The sequence below is a fragment of the Oryctolagus cuniculus genome, chromosome 2 (assembly GCF_964237555.1).
Source record: "Oryctolagus cuniculus chromosome 2, mOryCun1.1, whole genome shotgun sequence".
NCBI classification, from domain to species: domain Eukaryota; kingdom Metazoa; phylum Chordata; class Mammalia; order Lagomorpha; family Leporidae; genus Oryctolagus; species Oryctolagus cuniculus.
In genome coordinates, this window is record NC_091433.1 from 53,785,691 (window position 1) to 53,800,275 (window position 14,585).

Here is a 14,585-nt window from a genome sequence, read left to right on the forward strand (position 1 = left end):
AGAAACACACACACATACACACACACACACACAGAGAGAGAGAGAGAGAGAGAGAGAGAATCTTCCAATTCAATTCCCAGATACCTGCAATAGCCAGCAATAGAGTAGAAGGAAGTCAGGAGACAGGAACTCTATCAGGATCTCACATGTGGGTAGCGAGAAATAAATACTTGAGCCATCATCTACTGCTTCCCAGGGTGCACATTAGCAGGAAGCTGAAATTGGGATTTGAGCTGAGGCTTGAACCTGCGGTGACTCTTCCTTGTCACTGCTGGAGAATTAGGCAGGCTGCCCGCAGCTTGCCTTGGCTGAGGAGGGCAAGTGCGCCACCCACCACTCAGCCTCCCGGAACCCGGGGGACAATCAGATGCGGTGGGGAGCCCAGTTGAAGCATTGTAAAAGGGAGGTGTTTATATAGCTGTGGTACAGAGCAGATGCAGGCAAGGGGTCGGGTGATGTGATGCAAAAGTGTTTTAGCCACTCCTATTATATCACCTTAATGATCCCTTAGGCAAAAGCACCCTGGGGCTGGGTCATTTGCCGCCAGGGATTTGAAACTTAAAGACAGGTTTTCAAATTTGAGGCAGTCTTAGGAAGTCCCTCTAGCCCTCTCCAGATTTAGCCTTCCCCACAGGAACCTAGATATGCAGATATTGACTTCAGGTAACTAAATTGGTGTTTTACCTGCTAAGCAAAAATGCCTAGCCATGTATAATACTACGATAAAGTAATAATCATTATACAAATATTTAATATTATAAATATAAACCACTTCCAAAATAGCATCTTTTTATATTTGGAGAAATTTCTTAATATATCAGATTAATGTATGATAATTACTAGAACACAATTGAATTCTTATGTTAGTGTGATATTAATATGAAGAGAACAGATTCAATGTAATTCATAGATTCAATACTAAGAACACAATGATATTTCCCTTCCTCCCACACTCCGTGCTTCTTCTTTCTTTTTTTCTTACTTTAATTTTTGAGGTAGCATATTTTTAATTTACATCATAGTCAAAACCTTAATGCTCCACTAAATAGAGTTCATCAAGTAAAAAAGACCATAGTTCAGGAGGAATATAGGCAAGGGCTATAAGCAATAATTAAATGCAAAGATGTCCATTTCACTAGTATATAGTAAATTTTAAAATAATCACAGCTCATTAAAACTATAATAGTACATCCTTTGTAACCATTGGTTTGACAAAAACATAAAACAAAGTTTGCCAAAACTGTATTTGCAAATACTAATACAGGTATTTCTTTCTTTTTTATTCAGTTTTTTGATGCTATTACATAAACTTTAAAATCTCTTAAATCACAGATGAAGATAACTCTAACTAGAGCACAGTACAACTCTTATGTTCATTTTTAGTTGGTATAATGAATATAAATAAAAATAGATTTGCTTACTTCCTTTAAAGCATCTTTGCTTATATTTGCAAGTTATTTATTACTATCAAGAGCTAATGATAAAACAAGGCAAGTAATAAAATAAAGACATACATAGACAGTGGTAGACATTCAATCCGAGCCCTCACGGAAATACTGCTTTTATTGACAGATTCTTACCTTACATTACAGAGAAAAGGTCCTTCATATAATTACATTTAATACCTTGATCTTGAGATAAAACATGGGATGATTAAAATATCATTATATGACAGAAAAAAGATCTTATTCCCCATGGCCATCTTTCTCTATGACATATACCTCAGTGTTAAGCGAAGCGAATTGTATCTCTTAATTCAAGCATTAAATAATTAACCACTGACTTTGCAAAGACTCACATTGAATCTTCATAAGGGAAATAAAAAAGCATACGCAGCTCAGTAATTTCAGAAAATATGAGTGTTAAAGTTCTTCCTGAATTTGAATTAGGGTTTATTTTCTTTTAATTAATACATTTTATTTGGTTAAAAGGTTAACAGCTATTTGGTTAAAGGGTATGAGGAAGACTTAAATGAGAAGGTAGATAACTTATGATCTAGAGGATCTTTAAAGTTTATTATTACAAATAGTATTTTATGCACATATATTTATAAACATAAGAATGGTTAAATCCACAATCCAATAAAAATCCAAAAACAACAACAAAACACTTTTCATCAAGTGTTTCATCTTTTTGATCCTTGTGGTATTTCTGTTCTGACTCATGCCAAGATCAGAAACAACACAGAATCCATAAATTTCACCTCATCTTCTCACCTTCCCTCTGAGACTTGGCTCTTTTAAAGAGAGAGGAGCACATTTTCCTCCTCCAGCTTGGCAGCCCTGAGGACAGATCTTCTCACACATTTCCAGATTTAGCAGTGTCATATGAAACTTGTATTTGTCAAGTCCTGTAATGTTCTAGCACCTATTCCTGATTTTTTCATTATCTGATTCTCCTTAAATTTCATGTCTTTCACCTTCTCATGCACAATATTATTTATTTGAAAAATTGGTGAGCTTTCCAGGGTAACATTTTCTTTGATTATCAGGTTTTTACTAGAAGAAATACTCAAAGGTATAGAATACACATGAACAGTGTGAAAGGAAGAATGTTTTAAGTTAGGGGAAATATATCTGAGAAAAAGATTTAAACACTTTTGTGCAAGAGTCTGGCTTAATTTTGAGCATTTTCTCATTCTCAAAATAGTTTTCCTCATCAGTTTGTTCATAGTCAACTGACCTTCCTTGAACAGTGTCAAGTATTTTTTTAAATTATTTTATTTATTTGAAAGAATTACAGACAGAGGTAGAGCGAGTGCATGAGTGAGAGTGAGAGAGAGAGAGAGAGATGTCTTCCATTCTACTGGTTCATTCCCCAAATGACTGCAATGGCCAGAGAGGAGCTGATCTGAAGCCAGGAGCCAGGAGCTTCTTCTGGGTCTCCCACACGGGTGCAGGGCACATGGAGTTGGGCCATCTTCTACTGTTTTTCCAGTACATAGCAGAGAGCTGGATCTGAAGAGGAGCAGCTGGGACTTGAACAAGTGCCCATATAGGATGCTGGCACTGCTTTAACCCACTGTGCCACAGTTCTGGCCCCAGTATCAGGTATTAACACCACTACCTCGTGGCTATCTGGAGAATGAGTTATGAAGGTTTTTATTTTCTTTGACTTGGAAGTCATTTTATTTATTTATTTATGTTTACCTGGCACTCTCCTTCTGCTGTCATCTCCACAAAGGGAGTCTCTCTCTTTTTACTCAGTGGTATAGAATTTTGGTTCTCACTATTATGTTGCTCAATCTGGCTTCCAACAATAGCATCTGCTTCATTAATAATGTTTTGCGTGGGCTGGTGCTGTGGCACAGTAGGTTAATCCTCCACCTATGGTGCCGGTATCCTGCATGGGTGCCGGTTCTAGTCCCAGCTGCTCCTCTTCCAATCCATCTCTCTGCTATGATCTGGGAAAGCAGTGGAAGATGGTCCAAGTGCTTGGGCCCTTGCACTCACCTGGAAGAAAATCCTGGCTCCTGGCTTCAGATAGTCTCAGTTTCAACGGTTGCGGCCATTTGGGGCGTGAACCAGCGGAGGAAGACCTTTCTCTCTGTGTCTCCCTCTCACTGTCTGTAACTCTACAGTCAAATAAATAAATAAAATCTTAAAAAGATAATATTTTGCAAATGAATTTCTGAAGAGAGAGGTCTGTAGAGACTATTAATTCCACAATAGGTTTATTCTTATCTCTTACCAAAACACTCTTTATTTTGCTTGATTTTTCTCCTACACTTGTTAACTAGTTTGTATGGATCTAAAATTTAATGACTATTTTCCTTTTCTTTACTGTTTATTTCTATACAGTGTCGACTGTTCTTGCCTTGACAGTCAAGTCTTTGTTTAGATTTATTTATTTTAAAATCAAGATCTTTTGCACAGCTTTCTTGACCATGTACATCTTTATAATTATCCTCTTATATTTTGTTCATTTCAGAAATTATCATCTTCTAATTTTCTTTCTGTGTAAGCTGCTTTTTTATTTTTGTTTCATTTTGCTCAGCAGGTTGCCTATCGGTGGCATACTTTTTCAAATCCAGCAAGTTCTGGGTCTCACAGTCACATAAATTTCCATTATCTTTGGTGGAAAGATCAGCTGTTTGAAATTCATCTGTGACTTAAGTGTTTTCAGAAATGGTTTCTTTATCCTTTCAGGTTGGAGGAAAGAAAGTATCCTTTCCCAGGTCAGGCACATGTTTGCCATCAGTCTCCTGTGTTTGGTTCATTGTAGAAGTCATTTTTGTTTTTTGATATACCTTTTGTCTAAGCTTCTTAACTATTTTTGAATCATTTTGACAAACAGATTGCACAGCATGGACATGCTCTGTCACTCCTCTGAAATGACAAAGGTTTCCACTAGCTTTGGTAGGAAGAGTAGATGTTTGAAACTCATTTGAGTCTTGCAAGTTTCCAGGGATGATCTCTTTATCCTTTTGGGTTGTGAAGAAATAACTGTCCTTCTCCAGGCAATGCACACCTTTGTCATTATTTAAATGATCTACTTCATAAATTATTTCTGTTCTTCACTTTACTTTCTGCCTAAGCTTCTTATTAACTTAGATTCATTTTTACTGAACAGGGTACACATCAGTGATCTGCTTTTGCAAATCCAACACATTCTGGGTTTCACATTCATATAGATTTACATTGTGCCTAATGAAAACAGCAGGCGTGTGAAACTGTTTTGAAACTTCTAGATTCCTATAGATGGTTTCTTTATTGTCTTGGGTTTGGAGAAAAAGTTACCGTTTTCTAGGCTGTTCAAATCTTTGTCATTCTCATGTATTTTGTTTCTTTCAGAAATTATTTCTGACTTCCAATTTACTTTGTGTCCAAGTTTATTCATTTTTGATTCATTTTGATGAGCAGGCTGCATATCAGTGACACTCTTCCAAGTCCAACATATTTTGGGTCTCATAATCACAAAAATTTCCATTATCTTTGGTGGAGACACACACTGCTTCAAATACATTTGTGACTTCTAGGTTTTCGGAAATGGTTTCTTTATCCTTTTGGTTTGGGAATACGTTGCTTTTTTCTAACTTATGAATCATAAATGTCTGTCTAGAAGCTTTACTTTTATTACAAGTTATGGAATCCTGACCTATATTAAATTTACTCTCCTGCAGGAATTGATCTGAACTTTGAGAGAAAGAGTGTATTTCCTCTTGCCCATTTGTTACATGTGTTCTTTTCTTGTTTTTATTACACCCTGTATTATGTCTGTCATCTGGGTTGAGCTATAAGGGAGGGTTACTCCCTTCAGTAGGTTCACTTGAGCAAACTGTTCAGTATTGCAGGTAAAATGTGGATCTTTGGAATTCCTTTAGGCTATCCAGGACAACAGAGTTTCTTTTTGGTCTGTTTTTAATCTTTTCCTCAATATCCACATATGAACTATTTTTACATATTCTCTTTGATCTTTCTTATTTTTTTCACAGCTTGGATCTTTCACTTTTATGAAAGTTTTCATTTGACAACCATTCGTGTTTTTTATTACTTTTGTTTTTGGTGCCTGTTGAGACTGTAACAACTTTGCTGACATCATTAGCAGTTAATTCTATGTTTGCATCATACACTATTTTCTGCAGTTGAAAGTCATCATTATCCTGGACTTGACTCATGCAACCTGCATTGGGTTCCCTTGCAGATTCAGAAGATAAGCCAGGAAGAGATTATCTGCTTCTTCGCGTATTAGTATTTGCTTCATGAGTGTAATCATTCATCTCATTCTTCAAATTTAATTCTGGAGTTGAAGTGCATTGTTCATCTGAATGTGTTGCACAAGGACTGTGTGCAGAAAAACTGGCCCCCGTGATGACCTACGCTTCTTTCCATCACATTACTAAGCAATTGTCTATCTCTTTGTGGTTAACTGACGTGGTACTTCTCATCCCATTTGTTGGACGACTCTTGAAATTTTGTTCTGAGGAGGAACAGCTTTCTTTGAGAATTATATACAAGATAGAAGAAAAATGTTCTGGGTCATCTAAATCATATACATTCTGATTATTTTCTTTCTGAAGTATTCTTCCAAATTATACTGAATTGATAGACTGTCTTGTTGATACTGAAGAGAGAATACCAGGTGGTGTCTTTGATATAACAGACTTACCACTCTGCATTTTCTCTCTATCATCCCCATCATCATCATTTGAAGTTAATGGAACTCTTGCAGATCGAAGATGCATCAACTTGCACTGTTTACCAATTCATTTCTTCTTGCTAGCTGGCAGTAGAAAAGGACTCTGTTGGAACTCAGAAAGACTGCTCATATCAATAGCAGATATTAAGTTATTGTTCCTGAATGCTTCTATTTCTATAAGTTTCTTATTCAAGTTATATAGCTTTAGACGAAGAAATGTATTCTCAAAATTCAGTTTCTCCATTTCTTTTTGCAATAGAATCTTTTCAGTTGTAATTCTTTGAGAATTCTCCTTCTCTCTACTAAGAGCCTGAGCTAATGCCCTGTTCTGCTTTAGAGGAATTTTGAAAATAGAAGAATTGTTTATTATTTTTGTTTTGGTATTTTTGAAACTAGAGGTAGATTTAATTTAGCAGTCCTTGAAATTCTTTTGTCTTACAGGTCTCTTAATTCCTGAATAACTGAATCAGTTTCCATGACCAGGTACTCCACCACGCTCAATCAGGATAGGGCACCACAACCTGGCTCCAGGGGGTCAGACGAGTTAGGCTTTATAACTCTTTCACCATTCTCTAGGCATTTATAAACTTCAAATGACTTTTTATGTCTGAATTTTAACTTAATCCAGCAACTAAAATACATTCACAATAAGCCAAGTGTATTATTTAGAAAGTCCAGGTCCTTTGTACTGCTCTGCATGATTAATATAAAATTTCCAAGGATTTTTTTTGTTACAATCTACTGTAAAATGTATAATCTAGGCAAATCCCCTGTAATGATTCTGTAAACTCTGGATATCCTGCAGTTTACAAGATGACTAGTAATTAGAAGAATCAATATATTCAGATACTTCCTATTTACTGTTGCTACTGATCTTAATAACAGTATGTTATTTCTGAAGATTATATCTAAAAAGTATAGTAATTTCAGATTTATATGACAAAATTATCAGCTACAATTGTTATAGAAGTTCAAACAATAAAAACCAAAAACTACAGTGCAAGGGAAAACATGAAACTTAAAGCTAAAATGACAAATTCTTGGCATCACATTTTATACCTTAGAATAAAACATCAGAATTACTAAAAGTAATTTATATTTTGAATTTGTAATTCTCTGTGGGTTAACCATGCACCTTTATTTCATGTCACTTATATGAAAAATAGATATATCAATAAAATTATAGATCATTAAAAATGTAATAATGAACAAAGGAAGCTACCCAAATTCCTGAGATCATATAGAACAGATTTGAAACCACTGATTTTTTTCTTTGTATTGTATATTAATTTTATATAAATATCTCTAAATATTGGAGAAGTGAAAAAGCAAAGCACTTTCATAAAAATATATTTTAAAAGTTATTTTTATTTAATGTACCAAGCTGATAACTTGCTGTAATCCAAACAATTAAAAACTTTGATGAAAACAGCATAAACTGAACCTGAGAGGTTCTTACTGATCACTTATTTAAACTATTGCAGCTTTAAAAGTTCCTTCATTGCTCCTGATCACTATTCACCCTCATGATTCTTCTATGCCCTTTAAAAATAGTTTTATTGGGTTGTACTTCCCATACCATACAATTCACTACTTAAAATATACAATTCGACAGTTTTTAGTGTTTTCACAAACCTTTTTATGTTTTTCTCTCTTTTTTCTCCTGCTCTTTTATTAGCCTTCCCCTGACCTAATTCTCAACTAAAAAGTATCTTTATTAGAACGCTAATCATATGAAATGGCCTGGCACTGCAATGGGTAAATTGCCATGAAGAACCAGCCCTCAGTGAACTGTACTGTAGTCCACTTGGGTGGCTGTTATCACTTGACTTTATTAAAGCCCATATAGGCTAAGGAATAGGAGTAATAAAAGGATGTCTGGAGGATAATAAGAAAATATCACTGAGTATGTTAGCCTCCGATAGACTTGGCACCCAAATTAAAAGCACTAAAGGGAAGTCTAGAGTCCCTTTATGCTATCAGTCCTGGTAATTCTCACGAAACTGAATCTCATAAATGCCTGCGCTGAATTTACCTACCATAGTAATTTATGAATCAGATAGTATTAGAGTTGTAGTAGTTTAAGTTTTCACGCATCCCTGAGCACCACATAGAAATATGAGAGGGCACAATTTAGGTTTCTTAGATATTAATGCAATCACATTTCCATCATCTGCTTCATGTGAATTGATCCATAGATATAGATTGTTGATATTTCCACATACATTGTAAGTGATTGGAACTTGAAAATATCGAAAAAGTCTTTCAAGTGTTTTGTAGCCTGAACACCCACTTTATGAAATATCTCATTGTTTCCAAAACTAACTCATTAGTGTTAAATAAATAAATGTCATGTTATCTCTATTGCACATCAGTTATACACTTTATAATGAAGAAACCCAGGAAAGGATATATTTCTGTGACTGGAAGACATGTGCCTTACGTTTTTACATGAAAAAATCTAGAATGAGAATAATTATAGAATTACTCTGTTTTAATATGATGTTTGTGTTGTTCACTAGAATGATGGAGAATTCATTTATTAAGAATATTAAAATTACCATTTATGTTATTAATACATTTGACCTTTTGCCACACAATGTTCCTCCAACAACAAAATGTTTAACCTGTGAGATAAGTTTTATATGTTGCAGAAAAACAAGTAAGCAACCATATTTGAAATCCAAATGGTTTATCAAACTGTATTTTACACATGTATGGAAATAATTTTAGAGGGAAAGTTAATCAACAGTATAAGAATGTGTGCCAACAGCATATTAAACAATACATCTGCCTAAGTGAGGAGGAGTATTTATAGATTATATCTCTACTAACTCTTAATTCAATTCTTGATTTAAAAGCTAGATGTAGCTAATCAGATCCTACAATATCCAGTTCAAATCTTCAAGCTTCAAGACCCTCTTTTAAATTTGACCCAGAACTCTTGGTTAGGGCAGCAGATTAGACCGCATTTTATTGATCCCAATCTATGTAATAAACACAGAAGTCTCATAGCATGCATTAACCTTCCTCCAATTTACTTTAATATACTTGTTAGATGTTTAGTTTCCAAGGTGTGAAGGAAGAAGTAACAGGAAATAGGAATTTGGAACAAAATCAAGCACATGAAAATTCACACACACACACACACACACACACAAACCATGTGCTGTTCTTTTTATCTAATTCATTCTCTTCTTAATTGGCCTGCTTAATACCATGGCATGTTGATAACCCAATGTTATTATTCTGCTTCTTTATTATTATATTGCTATAACACTTTGAGGACAGCATTCTGATGTCAATGAGTAGATATTCAAAAAGAATGGTAGCATTGCATAGCCCCAACAGTATATATTTTATTGCATGTTTCCTGGAAAGAAGGAAGAAATATTTTCCTAGAAAATTATGTTAAGGCTATTTCCTTAGATAATGAAACCAGTTGCTAAATGGATACATGTTATGGCAAAAAGAACACAGGTATCAGCAGAGAAAGAAACATAAGAAGAAATTTATTATGATCTAGGGCCATTATATTAGATCCTGGTTACCATGGTTTGGATGTTGAATGCTCTCAAAAGGTCCTTGTAGTAAAGGCTTCCTCCATAGCATGGCACTACTGTGAGGTGATAGAAGCTTCAGGAAGTGGGGCCTGCCATGCAGTCCTGAGGGTATTGATTGTGTGTCCTTAAAATGTACTTCTCAGGTGATCTCTAGAGTTCTCACAACAAGGTTGCTAAATAAAAGCCCGAATTGGAACCTCTTCACTCTGCATTCTTGCTCCCCAACGGATGCTTCATTCACACTGTCCACAACGGGTCAGGAATTTTGCCAAAACTGTGTCACATCATCTGCACTTTCATTCTCCAAATTAAGCAGACCTCTCTCTTTACTTCAAAAGTAGTTTGTCTCAAGTATTGCATTATAGTAATGGAAAATTGATCAGTACTCCAGTGAATAAGCAAATGAGTTATCCTTCCCTCAGTAAAGAACTCTTTTATTGAATCTACATCAGTAATAACTTGAAACAAGTCTCTGGAAGGCTGATCTACATAATTCTGTCATTCCAGCTCATTTAAAAGACATCTTATAGATTGATGCTCTAATATGAAGGAAAAAAGATGACCTTACCAATACATTGACAATGAAGCCACACAGAAGATATGTTGCCCTAATAATTATTTGGGCAGGTTTAGAGCGGAATCTCTAATGGGGCTTTCCTTATGTCTGATACTGACTTTTCTCAGAAATTAAATGCTCATGACAACCTGTAGTCAAGCATTGTGATTTCCTCTTCATTTAGTTCGGTACACAGAACAAAACAAAAAACTTTGATCTGGTCAACCCTGGTGTGTCTCCTTCTCAACAATGACACTCAAGATTGTGTCTGATTAAATAAGCCAACACTAATTCCTCAGCTTGTAGGTAAGAATCTCCTCCAACTTAGCACTAAGAATCTCTACCTGAGAGCCTTGTTCAAATGAATCTGACACTAGGCTCAGTTTCCTTGACTACCTCGCAATGTAAATTAACAAGAAGCCAATGTTCAGCCTACAGGTTTCCTGGGAGCTTATGCCCTAACACAAGGGAGACAGTTTGGTGGAGAGAGATTTTTGCCAGTGGACTCCCTAGTGAAATCTAAATAGCTGGGAGGCATGGTCACACCTTCTTTGTCTCTGGCTCATTTGCACCTGGCTCACTGTTCTGTGCAGACATTTTTTTTTTTTTTTCAAACAAAACTCTCAAAATGGCAAAGTTGCTACCCAAAAAAGGGTGAAGTATCTGTTGTTCTGGGCTATTCTGGTCATGCTTGCAGATTTGGGAAGTTCCTACCAGGGTGTTAGAAGGTCTTTGGGGTTAACATCTAGATGATCCTTGCTCTGGATTGGTTTGGAGCTGAAGACAGATACATGTCAGGTCAGGAGGGTTGTGATTTAAGGAGTCCTGCTTCTATGTGGTCTCAAACTCTCCAGGTGGTTTAGCATCCTGTCTACCTATGAGTACCTTAGGTTAGGGAATGTACCTCAGTACTTCACACCTACTATTGCAACCCCCACAACCCTGAGTACAGCATCACAACCTGAAAGAGTCCAACACCAATATTTCAGCATGTCGCCAGTACCACAGTAGTTTGAATTCTGATGGAGAGTTTGAAAACCCGTTTAATAATCATTCTCAGTCACTAACCATAACCTTGAGAAATTCTTAATGATCATCCCTCTCCCCAAATATCAAAGAACGTTTTATAACTGGAGTCACACACAGTCTTGTTGGCCTGTTGATGCATTTTTCTCCAAGATGTTCATCAAATTTTTTTTAAAGATTTATTTATTTATTTGAAAGACAAGGTTACAGAGAGGCACAGAGAGAGAGAGAGAGAGAGAGAGAGAGAGAGAAACCAAAAACCAAGAGCTTCTTCTGGTCTCCCATATGGGTACATCTTCTACTGCTTTCCCGGGCCATAACAGAGAGCTAGAAGAAAAGTGGAGCAGGCAGCAGCTTTACATTCTATGCCAAAGCACCAATCCCATCAAACTTTTTTAATGAATAAAATTTTAGAAGAAATAAAACTCATATTAAAAAGGCGTGGGCTATGGCGCAGCAGGTTAATGTCCTGCCCTGAAGTGCCAGCATCCCATATGGGCGCTGCTCTACTTCCCATCCAGCTCTCTGCTATGGCCTGGGAAAGCAGTAGAAGATGGCCCAAGTCCTTGGGCCCCTGCATTCGCTTGGGAGACTTGGAAGAAACTCCTGGCTCCTGGCTTTGGATTGGTGCAGCTCCGGCCATTGCGGCCAGTTGGGGAGTGAACCATTGGATGGAAGACCTCTCTCTGTGTCTTTGCCTCTCCTCTCTTTGTGTAACTCTGACTTTCAAATCAATAAATAAATATTTAAAAATAATAACAAAAAGTGCAGGGGCAGGAGGTAGGGGAGCCAAGAATTTAACAAGCAAGACTTCTTAGGACATTTGGTAAAGTATTCGTTTACTAACATATAAAAGAGGTAAGCTATTTGAGGAGAAAAATGATTCAAGAAATACTAAATTAAGGATGGAAAATTGCAAAAATAAGAACATTTCACACAGGCAACACCAGACTTGAACTAGTAATGCTGCCTGTGTTTACACACATATATGCACACAGACAGGCACATGGGACCTAAGAGAAAGAGAAATTTAGCATTTTATGCATATTTGCAGAGTCCTAAACTTCCTTGGGATAAAAGACAAAAAAAAATGCATCACTAGAAAGTGACATATCTGCTGCCAGACTACTGACAGCATCTTGGCACAACCTGAAGACACCATTGCTGCATATTGTACTCAAGTACCTACCGCTAAAGAGTCCTGGCACTGAGGGTGTTCCTTCTAATGATACCCAATTACTCCAAGCTAGCAAGTTGTTTAATGGCGTATTGGATCCGTATGTTAAGGAGCAAAGCTCTAATTATTTCTTTGGTTACCAACCAGCACATCACTAATCATGTTTTCACAGATACAAATTCTCAAATACAAATACACCATGTAGCACAAACCTCAGCTTCTCTTATTATCTTTATAAAGTGAACCTGATAGAACCTGTATAGTATATCAGTGAAGTGCCCCTCCATGACTTACAGCATCAGTATCCCAAAGACTCTTTAGGATGGAGATTCCTGAGCTCCATACCCAAACAATAGGAGCAAATCTCTTAGCTTTCTGAACTCAGGGACAAGACTACAAAATTCTCATACTAAAGCTTAGTAGATCTCTCTAAGGGCCTACTATATCTGAAAATCACAGTTGCAAAGCACAGAGAATATGGGTTACCAGAAAAATATACTCGGACAGAGTTTGGTCAAATTATCACTAAAATGAAAAAAAAAAATCCTACTATTAAAATGATTGTGAATTAGCTGTTAAGGGAAATAACTCTCAGACCTTTCTCCTCTTCAAGTTTTTTGTTGAATGTAGAATAAAAGAAAGTCACAGAGGGTTGTGGCAAGTTCTATTTGAAAACGTGTCTCTTACTCAATTTTGTACAGGACAAGCTTAATTGATTTAACTTGGGTATTTCTGTATGTCAATTTCATTCATATATATTATGGTTTTTTTGTGCTCCATATATAAGCTACTACAAATAAGAGAAAGTGTGATATTTGTGTTTTTGGGTCTGACTTTTTTCACTAAGCATAATGCTGGAATTTATTTAAATAAATAAATAAATAAAGTTGAAAACCCTTTCATTAGCCACAAAACCATGAAATGGGAACATTCCTCTTTTTAGATTGAACACCTCTGATTGTACCAGCAATTTAACAATCAAATGACAGCTGCAAGAGTTGGATTACATTTACATTTTCCCATAAGAGGCAGCTGTGAAGCATGGGCTGAAAATTGTTTCTTATTCTAGACAAACAAGGGGAAAATTAAATATGAAAATTGAGTAATGATGGCTATAGCCTGTAAAGGGAGTGGGAGGTGAGGATACAGGGAAGATGGATAACAGGTACCAAAACACAGATGGAAGGAAACGTTCTGGCTCTGTAGCACAGTGAGATGACTATAATTCACAATGTCCCCTTCTATACCAGGAGATCTTGATGGCTTCAAACACAAACAGATGATAAGGAGATGGAAACAATAATTATTCTGATTTGATCAGTATTCTGACAACATGGATTGAACTTCACACTGTACTCTAGAAATATGTACAATTTTTAATGTGCTAAAAATTTTATTTATTTTTAAAGATTTATTTATTTGCAAAGCAGATTGACAGAGAGAGAGAGAGAGAGAGAGAGGGAGGGAGAATCTTCCATCTGCTGTTTCACTCTCCAAATGTCCATGAGATCCAGGACTAGAACAGGCAGTTGGCAGGAATCCCAGTACTTGGTCTATTGTATACTCCTTCCAAGATACATTAGTAAGAAGCTTATCAGCTTATCAGAAGCCGGGAGTAGCCAGGACTCAAACAGGTACTCTGATATGGAGTGCGGGCAAAGCAGGTGGAGGCTTAACCTGCTGTGCTAAAATACCCACATCTAATCAAGAATAAAGCACATATGAAGTAGATGGAATTCAAACTACTTTGATTTGATACTACTCATTGTATACATGTGTAGAATTATCTCACAAATACGCACTTTGAGATGTGTCGATTTTTAACAGCCTTTGTCTCAATTGTTGAGGAACAGTGTTTTTTTTTTTTTTTTCTTCATACTGTTGAATTTTTTACTTACTTTAGGGTTAATCTTGTGAGTATAAAGTTAACTGAAAATAGATCTTTGTAAAAAATAACAATGCGAATAGGAGAGGGAGGAGGAAGATGGTGAGAGCTTGTGTGTGTGTGTGTGTGTGAGAGAGAGAGAGAGAGAGAGAGGGTGGGGTGGGAAGTATCACTATGTTCTTGAATCTGTACATATGAAAGATATGGAATTTGTTTACCTTAAATAAAATTAGAAAAAAA

General features: G+C 36.2%; 1 pseudogene; it reads right to left on the reverse strand.

Annotated features, from left to right (window-relative positions):
• Nucleotides 1-2,204: 2,204 nt before the first annotated feature.
• Nucleotides 2,205-14,585, reverse strand: part of LOC127489505 (shugoshin 2-like) — a 35,197-nt pseudogene continuing 22,816 nt past the window's right edge.